Genomic DNA, 21,812 nt, shown 5'->3' with positions numbered 1-21,812 from the left:
GGCCCGACGAGCCGGGAGGGCAGTGAAGGAGGCATCCCTGGTGCCTCCACCTGTCGCCTCTTCCCGTGTCCTCGGTGGGAGCGTGGAGGAACGACTCCGGACTAAGAGGTCTGCGTGTCCCTCGGGTGCCACTGCTCATGCTGCACCGACACGCGCCTTTTAATAAGACATTTTGCCGAAAGCACAGCTCGCCTTCCCCCAAAGCATAAAGCCTCCTGTCCAGACTCAGGTAAGTGACTTGAGTGCGATGTTACCACAGGAGCACAGAGGCTTCTGCCCTGGAGCTAGGAGACGTGGAGGGAGCGAGTGGCGGGTGTGTATTTGAGGAGACGACGTGGCTGTTGTTTTGGAAAAGACTTTTGACTTGCACCCCCCTCTCGTTAGCTTTTCCTCGCTTCGCAGGAAGGAATAGAAAGCCCAGCATTGGCATGGATTTACCGTGAACAGGACAAGAGTCGTCCCCTTCCCTAGCCACTGCCTCCCCCTCACTCTCTCTCCCTCTTCGGTTGCAGGCAGCAAAGAGGAGGGAGCTCGCAGCATTTCAGAGCCACGGCACTGCCAGCGCTGGGAAGGGTTGCAAGGACAGTTTTCTCCAAGGTAAACACCACCCTTGTACCAGGCACGCCGTTAGAGTTGGCCGGTCGCAGGGGGACGCACAAAGGCCCGTTGTTTAGTCTGCAAGGAGCCCGGTGGGGGGAGAGAGGAGGAACACAGAGCGGCTGGCCCGGCGGGCGGCCCTGTTACCAGGAGAGCCCGTTAGAATCTGGGCGCTCGCTGGCTGGGCTTACCCTGTGTGGGAAAAGGAGCGGGGATGTTTCTTAGACATCCATGCAAACAAACGCCAGTGTGGTCTGACTACAAAACTAGCACTTCGTCTTTTATGAGCCAAGAGTCGGCGACTCCCTCCAGAGGTTAAGATAGAATGCAGACCGTAGTCGCGTCACAAGGGGGGAATCGCACACCCTGGTGCTTGACACCAATAAGACGTGCGAACCTGACAGACGTGAGCCATCCGTGCTCTTCTTTAAGGAAAACCTTTCGTCGGTCACTAACAGTTGCTCTGTGCAGTGTATGGTTTGGAAAATCATATTTTAATGCCTCTTTTGGGGGGAGGGGGTGTGTGGGGGTGTGTGTGTCAGACGACAGACAGGCAGATGCACAAAGAGAAGCCTGAGAGCGTCACACGGTACGTCTGGAGCAGTAACTGCAGGCGCTTCCTTTATGAATCATGAGCTCAGCGGGAATACAGGCTGGACAGAAGCAGCTGGATTCGGAGTCAGCTCCAGCAATCCTGAATTAGCTGCCAATATCCTCGCACAAATTGCTGTGTCATTTCTGTGACGTCCCCTGGGGCCGCTCCGTCTGGAGCTAAAAGCTGCTTTTGCTCAGCCCTGAATTATATCTGATGAAACGCCTCCTTCCTCCTGATAAAGCTATCCGGACACACGCTTGTGCGAGCACACACACACACGCAGAAATATATGCTCCAGTTTAAAAGAAAGGAAACTTGTCAACTTTCCCTGATTGGCAGTTGACTTACCGTTGCCATGACTGGGCCCCTTGCTTGCTGGAAGGGAGTTCAGATGGGGGTCCTTCCCAGCCTGGCTGTCCTTTCCTGGGGGGAGAGGGAGGACGTCGGAGGGGGTTTTGCCATGCGGCTGGCTCCTTCTCTGTTCTGACAGAGGGGACATTGTTTGCTGATGGGGCTGGCAGCTCTGTACACTCAGCATGGGCCAGAGCAGAGCAGGGAGAGGCGCAGACGCCGCAGCTGTGTGCCGGCTGAGAGGGTTTGAAAAAGACCCTTTACCAGCTTCTCATTCTGTAGACGCGGGTCCCGATTTGGGGAAACAATTTCCTTGAAGAGACATTTTCTTCACATTGCATTACACTGTGTAACCTGCGAAAAGTCTGCAAGGTAGCAGTGTGCCTGCTTTAATCCTTCAGTGATGAGAATTCGACCTATATAATAAAAAGCCTAGGTGGCGTCACGTGTGACGTCATCACAAGATGGCTGCCACAAGATGGCTGGCAGGGGAGGGCAGTTGTGGGTGATCAGGCCAGCAGGGAAGGGCAGTTGGGGGTGATCAGGCAGGCAGGGGAGGGCAGTTCGGGGTGATCAGGGCAGTAGGGAAGGGAAGTTGGGGGCGATAGGGCCAGCAGGGGAGGAGTTAGGCATCAATCAGGCTGGCAGGGGAGCGGTTAGGGGCAATCAGGCAGGCAGGCAGGAGAGTGGTTTGGAGCCAGCAGTCCCGGATTGTGAGAGGGATGTCCGACTGCCTGTGGAATCAGGCCTAAACCAGCAGTCAGACTACCCCCAGCGTGTCCCAGATTGGAGAGGGTGCAGGCCGGGCTGAAGGACACCCCCCCACACACACTTGCATGAATTTCATGCACCAGACCTCTAGTACTATATAATGCTCTCCAGGTCCATCCATGCTATTGCAAATGCTAAGAATTCCATCGTTTTTACAGCAGCATAGTATTCCATTGTGTAGATGTACTACAGTTTTCTAATCCAGTCATCTGCTGATGGGCACTTAGGCTGTTTCCATAAAAAATCGAATTGCCATTTGACCCAGTGATCGCACATCTAGAAATATATCCTAGGAACCCTGAAACACCGATCAGAAAAGAATGTATGCAGCCCTATGTTCATAGCAGCACAATTTATAATAGCTAAGATCTGATAAGAACCCAAGTACCCTCAGTAGATGAGTGGATAAAAAAGCTGTGTTACATTTACACCATGGAATATTATGCATCAGTGAAAAAGGAGGATTTCTTTCCCTTGAGGCAGCTTGGAGGTACCTGGAGAGTATTATGCTAAGCAAAATAAGCCAGTCAGAAAAAGATGAATATCACATGATCTCACTCATTTGTGGAATATAATGAACAACATAAACTGATGAACACAAACAGATCCAGAGACAGAGAAGCATCGATCAGACAGTCAAACCTCAGAGGGAAGGCAGGGGAGGGTGGGGGTAAGGGGGAGAGATCAACCAAAGGACTTGTATGCATGCATATAAGCCTAACCAATGGACACAGACAACAGGGGGGTGAGGGCATGGGTGGGAGGGGTCAGGGGGCAATGGGGGGTTAAGGACACATATGTAATACCTTAATCAATAAAGAAAAGAAAGAAATACTATATAAACTCCCAGCCAGGCTCTGCCTTTAGGTGAGGCCCGCACTGTGGGAGGTGCCACGCCCAGGTGGTTAGCACATGAAAGGCAGCCAGTGGGGCAGGAAGGCTCAGAGACTGCTTGGCCCGGAAACTGCCCCAGCAGGAGTGGAGACCAAGGCTGGCCTTCACCCTGCCTCCCAGTGCAGGAACTGCAGACAGGGCTCCAGGTGCCTGGGGGCTCCTGTGCATGGATGTGCACGTGCACGCATGGGTGTTGCTTAGTGGAGCAGAAAAGGCTGCTGCCAGGCCGCAGGCCCCACGCTCACAGTGAGTGGGCGAGGGAGGCAGGACTGCGGAGCAGGTGCGCCAGCCCAGCCTTGCTCCAGGCCTCGCTCCCTAAGCTCAGGGGTGTGTCAGTCTCCGCTGCGTTCAGAAGGCCTGCCTGCATGTTTTTACAAGAATTATTCATGTGTACTGTTTTCAGGTACAGTGGGCCACAGGCCACTGCACACCTGTCAGCCGTGTCTCCTGCCCGGAGGGGGTCATTGCTGCGTCACGGTGCCAGTCGAGTCAGACCTGCTGCGCTGTGTGTCCGCCGCTCAGTCTTGCACCACGTGTTGGACAACTTCTTAAGGATGTACTTGTACAACCTTCTGAAAATGTTTAAAGTCTATTTACATGATGATATTTTCAAGTAAACACACACACACACACAAAGGAAAATTAACCAAGGTGTTCCCGAACCTTTCCCTCTCAGTGGTTCTCAACCAGTGGGTCGCGTCCCCTGAAAAGACATCCTGCATATCAGATATTTACATTACGATTCATAACAGTAGCAACATTACAGTTATGAAGTAGCAACGAAAATAATTTTATGGTTGGGGGTCACCACAACATGAGGAACTGTATTAAAGGGTCGCGGCATTAGGAAGGTTGAGAACCACTGCTTTGTTTCAATCTATTTTGTTCATTTATCTGGTCTGGCTTTAAAGCAGTTTTTATTTGATTATTTTTAACAACCAAGTTAAGGGCCGGTGAGCGGGACGGGGAGCTGGGCGTGTTGGTCACTCCCACCAGGGCTCCGGAGGCCTGGTGAGTTTGCAGTGACTGCCAGCCCCTGTCCTGCCTTGTTCCTTTCTGCTGGAACCACAGTGACCACTGTGCACTGCCCAGTCCTTAGCACGTGCTGCTGACATCCTGGCTCCCACAGCGCGTGGCCACAGTGCGCCCAGAAGCGCGGCGTGTACCTCTCACATCTGGGCACATATCCTTGTAGCCATCATGCCTGGCGTCTGGGAGGGGGGAGCGAGTGTCACGTGCCATCTGTGTCTGTTATGAGAGCAACGTGTAGCGATGGGGAAGTAGTGGCCGCCACCGCCGTTCCAATTGGCGGACCCTGAGGCGGCACTGACTTCAGGGTGAACGCTGCCTGAGCCCTGGGCGAGAACTCAGCCGCTCAGAGGGGGCTCTGGGGCGAGGGCCCCAGGCGGCGCGGGTGGACGCACAGGCACAGATCGTCTGCGCCAGAGTCAGGTCGGGGCTCCATGCGCCTGCCCACGGGCCTATGTACTGCAGCCCAGGCCGCAGGGTGAGCTGTGCTGCATTGCATGCCTGTGTGGGGCACCCACAGCTCTCAGGGGCCGGGGAGGTTGCTGGCCCTTTCCAACACCCTTTTCAGTGGCGGGCCCTGGACCTCCCTTCCTGATCCTGTGAAGGTCTGAGGCCGTGCATCCATGAGATGCACGTGTGCCGAGCTCCCTCCCCTGCTGGGGTGGACACAGCTGCCTTCGGCGCCCTTAGCCAGCACACAGGGTACTCGGGTGTTCGTGGTGCAGCTCCCACAGGCCCCCACAGGAGGACAGAGGGTTCACTATGGCCAGGCGTGTTGGGAGACATGGGTTTGCTTATGGCAGGTTTCTCAAAGTGTTCCTGTGACTCCCCAAAGCCAGATGCAGATGTCGGCTTCCTGGTGGCAGGGAGAAATGTCCCAGGGGAGGGCAGTCGGACAAAGAGACGGAGGGAGCCCACCCGGGGCCGGTGGTGGGGTACGGGCACCGGTGCGCTGCGTTGGGACCTTCAGCTCCATCCAATATCTTCAGTGAAACGTCAGGGGAGGTCCAGGGAAGGGTTTCTGTGGGTGTGAACTCAGGGCAAAGAAACATATGAATGGACGTCCTTCCGCAAAGCTACTTGGTGTGTGCACAGCGCTGCTCATGAATTAGCTTTCACTTTCACCAGCAAGGAGATGCCTGGGAACTGTGTTTGGCAACTTGGAGAACGTTTTCGCGTTTGAATTTCCCTATTTACAGTGCAGCGGCATGCAGTCAGGCGTTGGCACGCCTGTGAGGGAAGGCAGTGCTTCAACATTCTCTGTTGTGATCTAACAATTCATTTCAGGGTAAGAGGAGTCAGTCTCGTTAGAAAAATGTTTTATACAAATACTAGAGGCCCAGAGCACAAAAATTTCTGCACTGCGGGGGGCGGGGCGGTGGGGGGGCGTGGTCCCTCAGCCTGGCCTGCACCCTCTCACAATACAGGAGCCCTTGGGGGATGTCCACTGCCAGCTTAGGCCCACTCCCCAGAGGAACAGGCCTAAGCTGGCAGTCAGACATCCCTCTGGCAGCCCAGGAACCCTCGGGGGATGTCTGATTGATGGCTTAGGCCCGCTCCCCATAGGGAGCCTAAGCTGCAGTCGGACATCCACGTCTCTGGCAGTCCGGGAGCCCCCAGGGGATGTTGGACATCCTTAATGCTGCTGAGGAGGCAGGAGAGGCTCCCACCACCCACCAGCTGCACTCGCAGCTGTCAGCCCAGCTTGTGGCTGAGCAGCACTCCCCCAGTGGGAATGCACTGACCACCAGGGGTCAGACGCTCAACGCAGGGGCTGCCCGTGGTGGTCAGTGCACATCATAGCAACGAGTCGTTCCACCATTAGGGACAATTTGCATATCATCCTTTTATTATATAGGATTGGCAAGAAAACTCTACATTTCTATGGATTTTAAAAATGCTGACTCCCCTAAAATAAATGATGACAAATTGCACAATATTACTTCTTTCTTCTGCATTGCTGTAGTTCTGTGGTCACCGCCTTCAACTACCCTGAATTCTCACACAGCTCTGCCCCATGCTGTGCTTGTTAATCCACACATCAGAGGCCATGTTTCTAGGTCCCTCCAAATGTCAGTTTTTAAAAACCTAACCTTCCTCTTCTCCACAGTGTTTTACTCATAATTAAAATTCCAGATCACTTAATTCACATAGGCCCTTTTGTTTTATATTAGAGAATATGAGAACAGTAATTTATAGGATTTTTCCCTTTCATTGCCTGGAAAAAAAAGAGATATTTATATTTTCTCTCTCTCTCTCTCTCTCTCTCTCTCTCTCTCTATCTCTCTCTCACACTCTCTCTCTCTCTCACACACACACACACACACACACACACACACACACAGTCTGAACTATATGTGATCTGGTGCCCTGAATGCCTTCCTGAAACAACCCAAAACAAGGACATCAGGCAAAAATGAAGGAAATCTGAATTAATTGAAATCTGAATAACAAATGTACCAATATTGGGTCATAAATTCTAACAAAGGTGCCACGTTAATGTAAAAGTTGATATGAGACAAGAAAAAACACAGTAACTGTATTTATAACTAAAGTATTAAATGGATTCCAGCCTGTTTTGGAGTAAGAATTGGAGTAGACAGTGATAATGATTTCTCCTGATGCCAAAGTCACCTGTGAACACAGCCATCTGTAGCAGAGGTTGGCAGAGCCTGGCAGGTGCACCAGCCCATGTCCCTGTCCTCCCTCCCCCCACCCTCCTCGTGCCCATCCAGAGGGGCGGGGCCGCAGGCACGGAGGCCCGGGCTCCGTTCCCAGGCCATCGATGTCGGGAGCTCTGCTTGACCTGTTGAACCTCCGCAAGCTTCATGTTCCATTTCTGTGAAATCGAGGTCAAACCACATTTTTCCCTCGGGGACTCTGTGGTTTGGAAAATTCTGACTCTCCCAATATGCGTGGGAGGTCTGTTTGTGATTGCAGCTATGGAACTCATTGAAGATGAATTCTTGGCACGAAAGCATTTTACGTGATTACATAGTTTATAGCATAAGAGCGTTCGTTTTGACTCTGCCAAAAAAGAATAGTCCCTGAAAATAATAGTGTTGACATGTGAGAGTCATTTATGCATGAAGACAAGACCATAATTTTTTAAATTATCCACACTGAATCTGAACACAAAATCATATTAAAATATTAAATTATTCCTTAATTTGTGATGGTGTTATTGTTCATATAAGGTACATTTTCAAACAGGTGTTAGGTTAATATGCTTTTAGATTTTACACTTAAATGCAATTTAATTTGAATTTTTATTTAATATAATTTATAGTGTTCAGTGGAATTTTAACTTAGGACAGTAAAATTTTGAACATCTAATTTTGATTAAGATTTTCGTGACATTTAAGACCCCATCCCATGTTCATAGTATGCTTCCTGAGTTAATCATCAGAAAGTTACTCATCGCCGAAACCGGTTTGGCTCAGTGGATAGAGTGTCGGCCTGCGGATTGAAAGGTCCCAGGTTCGATTCCGGTCAAGGGCATGTACCAGGGTTGCGGGCACATCCCCAGTGGGAGATGTGCAGGAGGCAGCTGATTGATGTTTCTCTCTCATCAATGTTTCCGACTCTCTATCTCTCTCCCTTCCTCTCTGTAAAAATCAATAAAATATATTTAAAAAAAAAAAAAAGAAAGTTACTCATCTGATCATTATTTCTTAATTCCTTTTAAAATTTTTTTGTTTTATTTTTTAATTACTATTGACATGCAAAATTTAATGAGTTTCAGGTGTCTTCTTTGATTCCTTTTGAGCCAGCCATTGTTCATTATAAGAAGTTATTTTCTGGATTATGTTTATATTTCTTGTATTTCCCAGCTGTGGTATCTGGATGCTGTGTTTTGCTTAGAAGCATAGAAAAAAGAAGCCCTGCCTTAGGGCTGCCCGAACGTTAGCCTCAATAATAACCACTCGATGGTGGTTCTCAAGTTTGACTATTCCATGAAGTCTCTCCGAGGACTTTTAAAAGTCCCCATGTGCAGGTTGTACCCAAACTGATGAAGCCCATCTCTGGAGGCGTTTTTTAAACCTCCCCGGGGGCTCCTGCTGTGCGGCTGGCTGAGACCTGGCAGCCTGGCTGATGGCGGGAACGCCCGGGCAGTCCTCTGTGGCAGGATCCTCCCACTCTGAGATGGGTGGCTTGAGTGGCTATGGGCCAGTTAAGGAGGGCTGACTTTCAAAGTGAACGAAGTTCGCCAATATTAAGAAAGAAAAAGCCTGTCCCTTACCCTAAATCTCCACCCCACAAATGCCAGGAGACTTTTGATTTTGAAGAGATTTCGGGACGGTCTCCTGCGTGCCTCGGTGCCCTGGTGTTTGCTTTGGCTTCTTCCCGGGGAGTTTGGGGGATATTTTAGTTCATGCACAAGATCAGTGGGAGCGCACATCTATGGAGCACACCTGGTAAGCATCAGCCCTGTGTTAACATCACGTCTCAGCCAGGAAAGATAGAAGGTATTCACTTCAGCATAAAAGCCAGAGTTCTGGTCTGTCAGGGCAATTCTATCTCACTGTAATTGGATATTTAATAATTTATTCATTCATTCAATAAACACTCAGCAAATATGCATACTACTCCAAAAATGCCAGAACAGTTGTTTTGGTTAATCCTCACCCAAGCATACTTTTTCCATTGATTTTTAAAGAGAATGGCGGGGGGGGGGGGGGGGGGGGAAGAAGAGAGAGAGAGAGAGAGAGAGAGAGAGAGAGGTCAATCGCTGCCTCTTGCACGCCCTCCACTGGGGAGAGAGAGAGAGAGAGAGAGGTGAGAGAGACACATTGATGGTTGCCTCCCACATGCACCTGAACTGGGGCTAGGTTGAACCTGCAACCCTTTTATGTGTGGGCAGATGTTCTCACCTCTGAGAACGCTGGCCAGGGCTGTATCCATTATCTTTTGCTCCCTGACAAGCTTGGTGGTCTAATATGACCATTTATTTAGCTTGTGACTTTGTAATTGGCAATTTAGGCTGCACTCCTCTGGGCGTTCCCTCTGATGTCAACCAGGCCTCCACGTGCCACAAAGCTCGACAGGGATTTGGTGTTGCTGATCTTGGCTGGGCTCTCACCTGGCTGGGGCTCCCGCTGGGACGGCCGCTGATGGAGCTGTCTCCACCCTTCACCGGGCTGGCCTCGCAATGCACATGGGGAGCTAGGGTGACCCAGGGAAGCAGAGGAAGGGCGCAGGCCTGAGGCTCAGCTCAGAACTGGCTCACCCGCCTCCTGCCACACCTTGGGGCCAGAGCAAGTCGAAAGCCCAGCCTAGACTCCAGGGTGGGGAACTAGACTTCCTGTCTGGACACAGGGTACAGAGAAGTCACATACACAGGGTAAGGGAAGGAGGGATAACTGGTTATTTTTGCCGTCCACCTATACGAGGGAAGCTCTACTTCTGTTTGGGACATTGAGGAAGGTTTCAAAGGTAGAAAATAAAAATGCATTTTTCACATTTTTAGGTGAAAGCAGTCACATAAGCAAAACAATCAAATTTCCGTTTCCTTAGTGAAAAGCAAAATGGAAATTGTAAGTTTCCTGAATGTAGGAGATATGCCACACCCAGCAGAGCGCTCGGGAGCACCGCACGCAACCTTTTCATTTCTGTCAAAAGTGGTCGGTACTGTGGCGACCACCAGCATGGGCACACAGGCAGCCGCCACAGCCTGGCGGCTTTGCCGCTCAAGCCGCGTGACCTTGGGCAGGCCGCTGCTCTCTCCCACCGCCCCAGTAAGTGAAGGAATATGCCTTTGTATCAGGTAGCTTTGGCCGCCTAACAAACCACCCCACCCACCGCTTAACAGCTTAAAACAACAGCCATGCCGTCGCTCCCGATGCTGTGGGTTTGGGGGTGGGCTGGCCCAGCCCCGAACCTGTGGCTCAGGCAGCCTCGCGTGTGTGTCTGTGGTCAGCTGGCAGTCAGCGAGGGGACAGTGAGGACACCTGGCCCAATGTTCCTCGTCCAGCAGGCTGGTCTGGTGCCAAGAGTGAGAGCGGGAGCGGCCCCAGCTGTGGCCACGGTTCAGGGTAGACACCTTGTTGCTTCCACAACAGTCCCCAAGACAGTGAGTCATGACGCCAGCAGAGGACTCAGGGCAGAGACACGGCATCTCCTGCTGCCGGGCATGCAGGGACGCGTTGCGAGGAGCGAGGTTACAAGGGCATGACCCTTCACACCTAACTGGACCTCACAACGACTTTAGGAAGAGTAAGCAAAGGGTAACTTGATTTTTCCACGTGAGGCTCCAGGTTAAAGAAGGACCTGGCAAATAGTGGTGGTCAGTAAGTAAAAACACTTGGTTTTCCTCCCGTTAGAAATCAGATGTGCAGCCACAGTCCTTAGTTGCCTGCCTTTACAGAGCATCAGATGGTCCCCCAAGTGCTGCTCACATTCTTTCCCTGCGGCAGAGGATTCTGGGAGCAGGGTGCCCGCGCGCCTGGGCACAGAATCCAGGCCCGTCGCCTGGCGGGCTGACAGGGTGTGGCAGGGAGCCAGCCACCTTCACGGCCACCCAGGAGAGAGACCGCTTAATTAGTGTGAAGGGTCAGCTCAAAACAGGTCCGGAGACCAGAAAGGACAATATTGCAACTCCACAAATACGAAAGGCCTTTCCAATAGGGCAGAACCAATTTTAAACCTAATGAAAGCCTTAATAAATCTGTATTGATTTCTTTCACTCTCGTGTTATAAGTATTTTCACCAAACCCGCCAAAGCCCCATATAGTTCCAGGTTAATCCATAAATTGCTCTTGGAGCCCATAAGTTGGGTTCAATGGAGATTTCTTTTTCTGGCAGCTAAAATACCTCTAATTGGTGGTGTGAAGTGAGTCCAAAGAAATCTCCCTTCTTTGAAATAAATAGAACATCAAAGGTCATTCGAGGATGTGTGGTACAGAAACCTGGCAAACGTGTATCAGAGATGGTGACCACTTCCTACAGCTGTGAACCTCGAAGCTCCTTAAGGGACCTCAGGTGGTCACGGGGCTCTGCGTCCCACCCCAGCCTGTGAAGCCCCAAGGCCCCCAAAACTGAGGCCACCTGCCTACAGGTAGCTTTCAGCCCCGACTCTCCATTATCCCGCAGTCCCGTCATGAGCACAGAAAGGCCTCCTGGAGCAGTGACGGAGACCTGTGGCTCCGTCCTCGTCCTCGTCGCTGCCGCTTTCTCCCTCTTGAGGGGCAGGGGGAGAAGGGCGGGCGGTAGCTACTGAAACGCTGTAAGCCTCGGTGCTGATTTCATCGGGAATAACACAAAGTTACGTGGAACTACAGGGCAGTTCCATCCCATTTGCCGTCATCACGTTGTTTATTAACAACCACACAAATACCGGATCTCAGAATGTAGGTTCCAGAAAGAAACAGGGCTGTGAGTGAAAAGGTTCCAGGCGGCGGATCACAGCCCGGCCTGCCGACGGCCGCGCTGTGTGTCCAAAGCCCGCGGTCGCATCTGTGATCACCGCCTAGTTCACTCCAGCACGCACGTGCGGTCCCCCCTCCCTGAAGAGCCCCTTTCTGCGAGCGCTCGGCGTTTGTGTTTAAAGTGACGTTTTATGGGCCCGGGAAACGTCCCCAGCCCGGTCTGAGCATATGGTGGCCAGTGCTGCAGACGGGCGAGTCTGTGCGCGGAGAGCTTTCGGCGGCAGGCGGGCGTGTTGGCAGGGGGAGCGGTTCTGTTGAGACTGGTGGGCCATCTGGGCTTGCTTTTCCAATGGGATGACTCTGTTTATACCTGACGTCTTTCGGGGGGAATCCCATACTTTCCTACATTGTTTGCCACACTAGACGTTGTATACATGTTTCTGGGCCCGAGATAAGAGCGTTTTATCCTTGCAACATATATGACTGCCAGGATTTTTTTTTAACAAATAAAAATGAAGCATGAGCGTGTTGGACAAGAGCTCAAAGATCCCTAGACATTCTAGGATTTTTAATATTGTTTCTGCAAAGTATATTGCACATTTTATGTTGAGCACGTTTTAAACGCGGTTGGAAACCCTGTTCAAATGAAACCAATCTGCACACTCAGTGAGCATAACCCCTCTCATCCCTCACGCTCTAGGTGATTATTAACTGTAAGTACCAGTTCCGTGTCACACAAGTGAAGCGTTCACACGCGTTCTCACAGGCTGGCTGACCAATGGGCCCCGACCCCTCACCTTCTCAGGCCTTAGAACTTTGTTTCGTGTAGACGATGCCACGTCTTGTCAGAGAACTGGTGGGTGAGGATGGTAGTTGCCACAGTCCCACCTGCGCTGTCCCCACAACCAGCACGCCGCGTGGCGATCACTTCTCGCCGCTTTCTGCTCTGGCTCTCTGCAGCTGGAGTAAGAAAAATCAGAAGACAGAGTGGGCAGGTCGTGTCTTTAGAGGAAAACGAGAAATGTGGTGTTTCTTCAGAAAGAGAAACTCTTTGCCTGTGGGTGGTGCCCAGGTGGGGGTGTGCATTCCCCGCCAGGCCCGGTGGTGGAGCCTTGACCATGGCCGCGGTGGGCTCCGCCTTCCTGGCTTATGGGCGAGGCCCTCACTGCGTGTGGAACCACATCTTTCTAACATGCTGTGTAGGGAGGACAGATGTAAGATCTAGAGTAGCAGGCGTTTCCTGGGTTAGGCTGGGTCTCAGGCAGCCACTTCATCTCTCCCGCCTCGTGTTTCTCATTTGTAAAACACCAGTAAAAATTCAAAATGAAACAAAAAAAAAAAACAGGAGAACCCTGCCTTAAATTTTTCACGTGATTGTGCGGCTACTCAGAAAGTAAAAGCTGTGAGCATGTTTGATAAACTCGGAAGTCTTACACAAAAATACGGTAATAATAACAGGTGGTGTGAGCCATGGGTGAGGGACATGGAGAAGGCTCCCCAGGGTGTGGATGAGTGGGTAGAAGGTCCGCGGATGTGGGTGACGAACCACAGAGAGGGTCCGTCCCAGGCGCTCAGACTGAGCCGGGCGCCTCTGCCGTGGGTTTAGTGCGCTGTGATCAGTGTCTCTCGTCTGCCATCAAAGGACTGAGTCAGACTGACATAGTGTACGCTTTTACGTCCGTATTCATCCGCATTTTGTGCTATTTTAGTTTTGCATAACTTTGAGCTTGGAAGTTCATAAAGCGATTAAATGGTGTTACGCTAGACAACTGAAACGGTTCTGTGATGATTTATAGTTAATGGGCTTTTGTAGGGACAAAGAGTGCAGATGGGCCCTCCTTTAAATCGGACCTCAGACCTCACACTGACCATGGCAGCGTCCGGATCCCGCCGATGGCAGAGTGGAGTGTTGCTGGCTTCCAGCTCCGGTGTGGTGTCATGCTCGGTTTCCATAAAGTCTCGTAGGGATGGACTGTGAGTCAAGCCTTCACACCACGTGGACATAGGAGGGATGAGGTGTGGGAGAGAGAAACACACTACCCTGAGCCCGGCCCTGGGCTGGGAATGCCCCTGGTCGGTGGGGGCAGGACCAGCGAGGGGGAGAGGTCCCTGAGAGGAGGAAGTGAGTGGGATGAGGCGGGGATGAGGGAGACCTTGCAGGAAGCAGCCCCTGCTTTATCTGACCTCACTTCCTGTGTCCTTCCAGTCGTGGGAAACCATGAGAGGGTCGTAAGCAGAGGGCGGGGTGTGATCAGACTGTTTTGAGAAGACCCATCCGGCTGGGGCAGGAAGAGGGGATCAGAGGGCAGCATGTGAATAGGGCGCCAAGACAGGAGATGCTGGGGATTGGACGAGGGGCTGCCTCGGGTGCAGAGGTAAGGACTACCTGACAGTGGGTTTGAAAGTGATCCTCGAGGCTGGGGTGTCGGATTAGAGGGTGGGGAGCGGGGCTGAGAGGGAGACACATGGGAGGACCTGGGATGTGACCTCGTGCAGTTAGTAAAGGGGCCCCATCCACACAGAGCAGGGCCCTGGAGGAGGCCTCTGTGCAGGGAAGAGGGCGTGTCCGCCCGTGCTCCCGGAGGCCAAGGCCTAGCGCCGCCCTGGAGGAGGGGCAGGTGGCAGCTGGACATGCCCTTCAGCCTCAGAGTAGAGGCTGGGCAGCAGATGCAAACGGGGTCAGGCCCCCCAGGGTGTAAAGAAGACGCCAGCAAGGAAATGTGCTGCGGTGTAAGAAAAGGCCTACACTGACCCCGAGAACAAAAATCCCGTTACCGCATCAGGAAGAGGGGAGCCCTGGGTGTCTTCTCAGATGCGTGGTCCCCACCTCGGCCTGTCACCCATTCCTCACGTGGGGCATGATGATGGCTCGTTGGGGCGCAGATGGACAGAAAACGGGCTCTGCTGTTTCTTCTCTGTCCAGACAGACACACAGACACACACACAAGCCCCACGGCCCTAACAGAGCTCACGGGCCTGGGCAGGCCAAGGGGCAGAGGTTAGATGAAGCCCGTGGTTACATCTAGAGGCAGAATCCGTCCAGGTTCACATGTTTGGGGAGAAGGTGTCACAGTGGGCGCCCCTCCTGTGTCACACAGCCCCGGGTCTGTGCCCCGTTCTCGCTGAGCGTCCTGAGTGGGCTCGGGGGCCTCGCCCTGGTCACCACCACACACTTGCCCTTTGCCCCAACCTGAGAGTTTAAACAGCCTTGGATGGTCATTGCTGAGAAATACTTGTTGGTTCTGAGTTGGTTTTGTGTCTGTCTACAGCCAACTGTGTGCGTTACCTAGGTTTCTGGAAATTTCAACTAGACTTTTACTTGAAATTGAATACATTTTAAATAAATTTGAATTAATCATCTTTTAAAATAGCATTTTTCATAAAACACTTCTATTATTTCACAATACCACTCTTTTATAAATACAGATTTATATATACTGGATTTGGTTAAAGCAAGACCTGCCGTCTCACAGAACACCGTACGTCATGGGCTCCCGCCCGGCATCTGAAGCTGATTCTGATGCTGAGACGGGTGGCATCTCACCATTCACAGTCAGCACAGCTCAAATGGGCTAACGAGAAGTAACCAGGTATTCGCTGTGCATGCGAATGCTTCAGCTACACTGAGTTTTTAAAAGGTGCAGACTCTTCTTTAAGTTTGAGTAAAGTAAGTTTTTATTCAAACAGCAAGGGCCCTGCTGGTGTGGCTCAATGGTTGAGCATCGACCAATGAACCAGGAGGTCACGGTTTGATTCTGGTCAAGGGCACATGCCCCGGTTGTGGACTCCATCTCCAGTAGGGGGTGTGCAGGAGGCAGCCTATCTGATTTTCTCTCCACATCATTGATATTTCTATTTCTCCCTCTCCCTTCCTCTCTCTAAAATCAATTTAAAACACACACACACATATTTACAATTGCACGAAAGCAAAGAAGGCACTAATTATGTGTTGGGTGCCTTTTTTGGGCCAAGCACTAAACTATGTGTGTCTCACATGACACGAAGGCAGCGGATTTTGACGGTGATATCAGCTATCCTTTCACACACTGGATGGGTCCCTGGGATACTGGGGCCACGGACGCTCAGACAGGCACACACCGGGAGGCCGACGGAGTGTGGTGTCAGCATGGCTGGAAGTGCTGGAAACAGAGGTTGTGTCCAACTGTCGATCCCGTCTGTCAGTCCATCAGATTTGTCCCCAAGACATCACAGCTGCCTGTGCAGCCAGCACTGTTGGTACCGGGTGATGACAATGCCAGGGTCAGATTACTGACCAAGTGCCCAGGCTGCACTCAATCCTCCAGCGCTAAGCGGCTGCTCTGTGCAATAACACCTGTCCCAGGCAGACGTGCATGGAGTGACGGGTGCGGGACACCCCCAGCCTTTTCCATGTGAACCGAGGACCCTATGCTGACAAACATGGTGCTAAGACCCCCACTCCCACCCCCCGGCCAATAAAGTGACCTACAGAAACCTCAGCAGAAGGTGGGAAGTGCAGAGTCAGACAGTGATCTCTAGCTGCTTCCTGCTGGGAGCCCAGAGGAACAGCCAGGTTTGCAAGATTTGCAAATGGAGAAGCTCTGGCAGAAGCTGAAAGCCAGCCAGAGGTCAGCGCTTTCTCCCCAAAGTGGCTGGCTCTGTGGGTCTAATTAAAACCCTAACACATGCGTATAGGTTAAAATTACAATGTGAATACTCATTTATTATCAATTAACATGATCGTTTCAACCTTAAATAATGCAAGACTATATGCCCTGGCCAGTGTGGCTCAGTTGGTTGTGCGTTATCTCAGGAACAAAAAGGTTGCTGGTTCACTTCCTGATCAGGGCACATGCCCGGGATTGTGGGCTCAATCCCCTATAGGGGAATGCAGGAGGCAGCTGATAGATGTTTCCCTCTCCCTCTCCATTCCTCTCTCTCTAAAAATCAATTTAAAATTTTTAAAAAAGAATACAACACTGTATTCATAACTACTCTTGGTAAGACTGCAAAAATATTGCATTCATTCACTTGGTTGTATTCTAGAAGTTACATTCTGGAGGGCTTCGTGCCACCATAAACCCCGAAGACCACTAACTGAGACACTGTCGTGTAGTGAGAACAGGAAAGGAAGAGGGGGTCCTGGGATCGAGGCTGGGTGGGGGATGGACAGGAGGGCTTTCGAGGAGACTGGACACGCTCAGGGTGGTGTGGCCGTGGACAGGAGGGCTTGGGCGTGGTTGGTCAGTGAAAGCTTCTCTGGGAACATGATGTCTGAACAGGACAGAAAAAGTCAAAGAGGAACCAGCTGTGTGAGAAGCTGGAGATGCACAGCATGAACGACGCAGGGTGAGGACACACTGGATATGCTCAGGAGCTAGAGAGAAGACGCCCGTGGGTTTGAGAGGTCATTGCCAAGGAGACTACGGAACCAGCAGGGGCTGGGGGTGGGGCCCGCCTGGCCCATGGCAGTCCTTCAATGAATGTTTGTTGCCCTAGCTCAGTGGTCAGCAAACGGCGGCTCGAGAGCCACATGCGGCTCTTTGGCCCCTTGAGTGTGGCTCTTCCACAAAAGACCGAGTTCTGCGCATGGGCCACGAAGTTTCAATCGCACTGTACATGCGTGCCTGCACGTGGTATTTTGTGGAAGAGCCAACCTCAAGGGGCCAAAGCCCACAACCCGGGCATGTACCCTGACCAGGAATCAAACTGTGACCCGGTTCATGGGCTGAAACGCAACCACAGAGCCACACCAGCCGAGCAGGTTGGTTTGGTTTTAATCATCTCAGCCCTTGCGCCCACCTCACGTCACCTGGATTCTTCTTTCATTGTTCCCTGAGCAGTCAGAACGTCGGCTCCCAAAGGTCAACTGAGTGGGAAATCTTTTATTTCCCTGCCTTTCTTCCTTTCTCCCTTTCTCCTCCTCTGCTTTTTTGAAAAACATATCTTCCTCTAAAGCCTAATCTGTACATGGAGAACTTTGTACGTCTGAAGGACCAGCCCACGGGAATGAGCCGTGAAGGTCCAGGAAGGCGTACTGACAAGTTAAAACCTGATTCTAAGAAACATCCAGGTTGTCATGATGAAGACTTTTATGAAAGATTCTTCAAAACGTACGAAATCAAACACTTGTAATTGGGGCTGGTGCAGCGAGAGGAAGAAAGATGTAGACTACAGTAATTGCTATAATTGAAGGATAATTACAGCTTTGAGCTCCCAGCCCCGCATATGAGCAGGAAGGAGAGAAGAAAATACGATTTTTGTATGTACAGTTTAGTTGCTATTTTTTAAAAAAAAGCAAACTAATTTGTCAGGATTTAAAAACCTCCTGCCAAGCACTGAAATCTCTGAGCTTATCCCTCGGACACACACAGCTTTATGTACTACACAACAGAACAATGCCACTAACAGTTTTACCAAAAAATGCCAGGGAACAGATCGTGACCGTTTCTTATATTGGTATTTCATAACAGCCACCTTCCTACGACCTTAGTTAGTCAGTGGGCTCAGCTGCTGCTTAGTGCAGTGTCGCACCTTGGCTCAGCTGGCTAGTCGTGGTCCTGATAACGCCAAGGTTGTGTGTCCTATCCCCGGTCAGGGCACATACAAGAATCAACCAATGAGCGTATAGATGGGTGGAATGGCAAATTTATGTTTCTCTCTATCTCATCAATAAATTTGTAAAAAAATAGATAGCCCCTCACTCATGACAACAGGACCATGTCAGCCACGTGCAGAGGGAACAGTGTCCCCATTGGCTGTGGGAGAAGGGCACCCCTCAGCGCATCTGAGAGCCACCCCAGTCTCCAATGCGGGGAAGGTGCCAGATGACAGCTCTGTGAGAAATAAGAAAATTGGGACTTGACCTTTCACCCCACACCTGCCCTTTCGAATGACCGCAGTGGTAGGGTGCAGTCTTCGGGGAGCATTAGCTAGACTGTACTGAAATCCTGGGGGACTGAAGCCTTCCTCCCTGGTGTCTAGATAGGTCCTGGCGACAGAATCAAGGACACATCAGTGGATGTTCCAGGACGTGTGAGATGGCTCTTACTCATCTCTCAGTGCATCAGGACTGCTGACGGACCACGTTCCCAGCCCGGCGTGTTCCTGACACACGGTGCTGTGGCAGGGTCCCAGGAAGGTGAATAGGGTTTCCAGTGCTTGGGCACAGGCCTGAGGAAAGTAATGTAGGAGAGACTGGGTCATTTGTTAAATGAAGGTATAATAATGTAATTTTCTACAATTAATGTTGAGGAATCACATAACCATTATAAATAATGGCTCACAAGAAGCTGGAATGGAGCCACTGGGCTTAGATTATTTGATCCAGTGAATTGAAGGGAGATTTTAGTAAATTAATTTTTGGTCCTTGTTCCATTTTGTAAGTATATTTTTCTTGAATTTTTCCTGTATCAGAGGCATGAGAAATAATTAAAGTGACACTTTCAAGATCAAATCCCACTGTTGTTTTCCGCCTGTTTCCCACGGTGTGCACCTATTGCATCTCTGCAGTACACACCCCGTCCTCCAGGGGCACCACTCCCAGGTCACTCCCAGGTCACGGTCAGCTCTCCGAACAGAGCCACTCAGTGCCCACGCCTGACTCCCTGGGCCAACTTTCCTGGAGCTCCCATGTCCCATTTTTGTTGTTGTTGTTAATCCTCGCCCGAGGATATTTTTCCATGGATTTTCAGAGGAGGACGCCCAACACACCTTCCAGACCTCGCTCTGCAGGCTGGAGAGTCCCCCCCGAGAGCCCCCCGTGAGTGGTCGGCGCCCCTCCCAGCAGAAAGGCCAGGGTGAGCCTGAGGACCTGCTTGCACATTCAGGTTCTGACTTCGTCCAGCCAGCAGGCACCTGGCCTCTCCCAGCCCCAGGCCGTCCCCAGTAACAGGCGGCCTCGCTCTCTGACAATTTCCATCCCAGTTTTAGGAACCAGTGAAAAGCATTTTGTTTGTCGCTTTTAGAGTATAAAGAATTCTTAATGTTTTTAAAACACAGCAAAGATGAGACGTAAAGACGACCGTGGTAAAGAGAGTGGCCAGCGTGCAGCCCTCGGGTGGCTGTGGTTCGTCGGCGCTGGGGGCCTACGGCGCACTGGCCACCTCGGCGCTGGTGTGAGACCAGGGCTTGCTCACTAGCGTTCCTCTCGGACGGTTAAATCGCTACCTCACTCTACAGTCCAAGTTCACTTTTCCCAGAATGAGCCCCCCTGGATGTGCCGTCTCAGTGGTGGGGGGGGGAGCTTGGGAAAGGAACTGGGGTGCCACAGACACCGGCCACCGACCGCAGTCCAGCTGAGTGTTAAAACAGACCTGGTCTTTGCTGTATTGTGAGCCACGAGTAGAGGATTTGACAGGCATTCACGTCAGATGGTACATTTCTGAACCTCTCAGCAAAGAAGCAAGTTCGTTTTGTCCTGGGTTAAGTCTTCGCTGTTGTGAAAACAAGGGGCTGAATTGCACGAGTAAGAAGCCATGTGAAAGCAGTGCCCAGCATTGCTTCCCGGAGGGGCTGTCCCCCCTGTCCCAGGACACAGCGCCACACCCCTTAGCTCCCGCCAAGCTGACCGACCCGACGGGGCTGCGCTCTGAGCATTCGCATCCCTTAGAGCAGCGGTTCTCAACCTGTGGGTCGCGATCCCTTTGGGGCCGAAAGACCCTTTCACAGGGGTCGCCTAAGACCATCGGAAAACACATATATAATTACATATTGTTTTTGTGATTAATCACTATGCTTTAATTATGTTCAATTTGTGATAATGAAAATACATCCTGCATATCAGATATTTACATTACGATTCATAACAGTAGCAAAATTACAGTTATGAAGTATCAATGAAAATAATTTTATGGTTGGGGGTCACCACAACATGAGGAACTGTATTAAAGGGTCGCGGCAGTAGGAAGGTTGAAAACCACTGCCTTAGAGGAAAAGGTCCACAGTGGACATGGGCTGAGAGAGAGCGGCCCACACAGGCTGGGCACCTGGGGGTTATGGGCACGCTGGGCTGGCCCCGTCCCTCCATGGGGGCCAGGCAGTTTGCTGGAGAGAGAAGCATCAGGACACCTGTGGCTGGTGGCCCTGGACAATGTACTTGACCGTGAGCTTCATCCATAAACAGATGGCCTGAGGATTAAGCAGCATGGCCGGTAGAAGAGCAGTGGACACACAATATCCACTCACTTAGGTTTTCTCAGTGTTTCCAGTTCCAAGCCTTTGAGTGAGAACTGTGTGCAGTGGCCTGCTCAGGTCCTGGGAGAACGCAGTGGAGGCACAGGGGCCTCGGGCAGCCGGAGGCGGAGCCGTGGAGGTCTGTCTACAGCAGGGGTGGGCAAACTTTTTGACTCGAGGGCCACAGTGGGTTCTTAAACTGGACCAGAGGGCCGGAACAAAAGCATGGATGGAGTGTTTGTGTGAACTAATATAAATCCAAAGTAAACATCATTACATAAAAGGGTACGGTCTCTTTTTTTTTTTTTTTTTTTAGTTTTATTCATTTCAAACGGGCCGGATCCGGCCCGCGGGCCGTAGTTTGCCCACGGCTGTCTATAGTCATGTCCCTGTGCAATCCAACCTCATCTGAGAAAACAGGAGTTTCTTCTAATTCTTACCATCTCTGAAGACCTGGGGGCAGGGGAAGGGGAGGGGGCTGTGTCGGGTCTCCGAGGGGCTGGAGACGGCCTGAGAAGGCATGTGGGGAAGCCAGGGGAACACAGGTTGGGGCCCGGTCACCAGGGCTGGGACATGCACGCCAGATCCCTGAGGCTGGCGGGGATCCTGCACAGAAGGACATGCCAGGCTAACACCCGGGAGATGGCAGTGGCTTTGGGCAGCGGCCGCAGAGGCCAGGCGCTGTGTCCGTTCCGGAGCGTGGTCAGCCTTCAGACACACGTGGCTTATGGTTGAGTCATTAACCTGATGGGCTCATCTCGTGTCCTCCGTATCTCCCTTACCTTTAAAGTATTAACTAAACTTGTATTTTGAGAGTCAGCTTGGGAATCTCTTCGTCATTCTTCCCACAAAAACAAGTATCCGCTCAATAAAATGTCCCACTCACGTGGGTGCTGGGACTCTGAGGGTGCCGGGGTCCGACCCCAGCAGGTCCAGGGGTCCCCAAAGGTGTGGACGGAGTCGGCGAAGAAGGAATGACACGGAGACAGCGTTCAGTTGATCAGCAGCCTTGCCAGGATCTCTAGCCACAATCTCCAGCCAAGTTCTGTGTCCAT

General features: G+C 51.5%; 1 protein-coding gene across 1 annotated transcript in view; it reads left to right on the top strand.

The window, feature by feature from the left end:
* Window positions 1-291: 291 nt before the first annotated feature.
* Window positions 292-21,812, top strand: part of PAG1 (phosphoprotein membrane anchor with glycosphingolipid microdomains 1) — a 42,296-nt gene continuing 20,775 nt past the window's right edge. The window contains exon 1 of the mRNA XM_006754298.2: window positions 292-597. The gene's annotated coding sequence lies outside the window, so the exon portion shown is untranslated. The remainder of the gene's footprint in view (window positions 598-21,812) is intronic.

The sequence above is a fragment of the Myotis davidii genome, unplaced genomic scaffold (assembly GCF_000327345.1).
Source record: "Myotis davidii unplaced genomic scaffold, ASM32734v1 scaffold452, whole genome shotgun sequence".
NCBI classification, from domain to species: Eukaryota; Metazoa; Chordata; class Mammalia; order Chiroptera; family Vespertilionidae; genus Myotis; species Myotis davidii.
The sequence above is the reverse complement of the archived record's forward strand: the minus strand, read 5'-3'. Positions and strand labels throughout refer to the sequence as shown.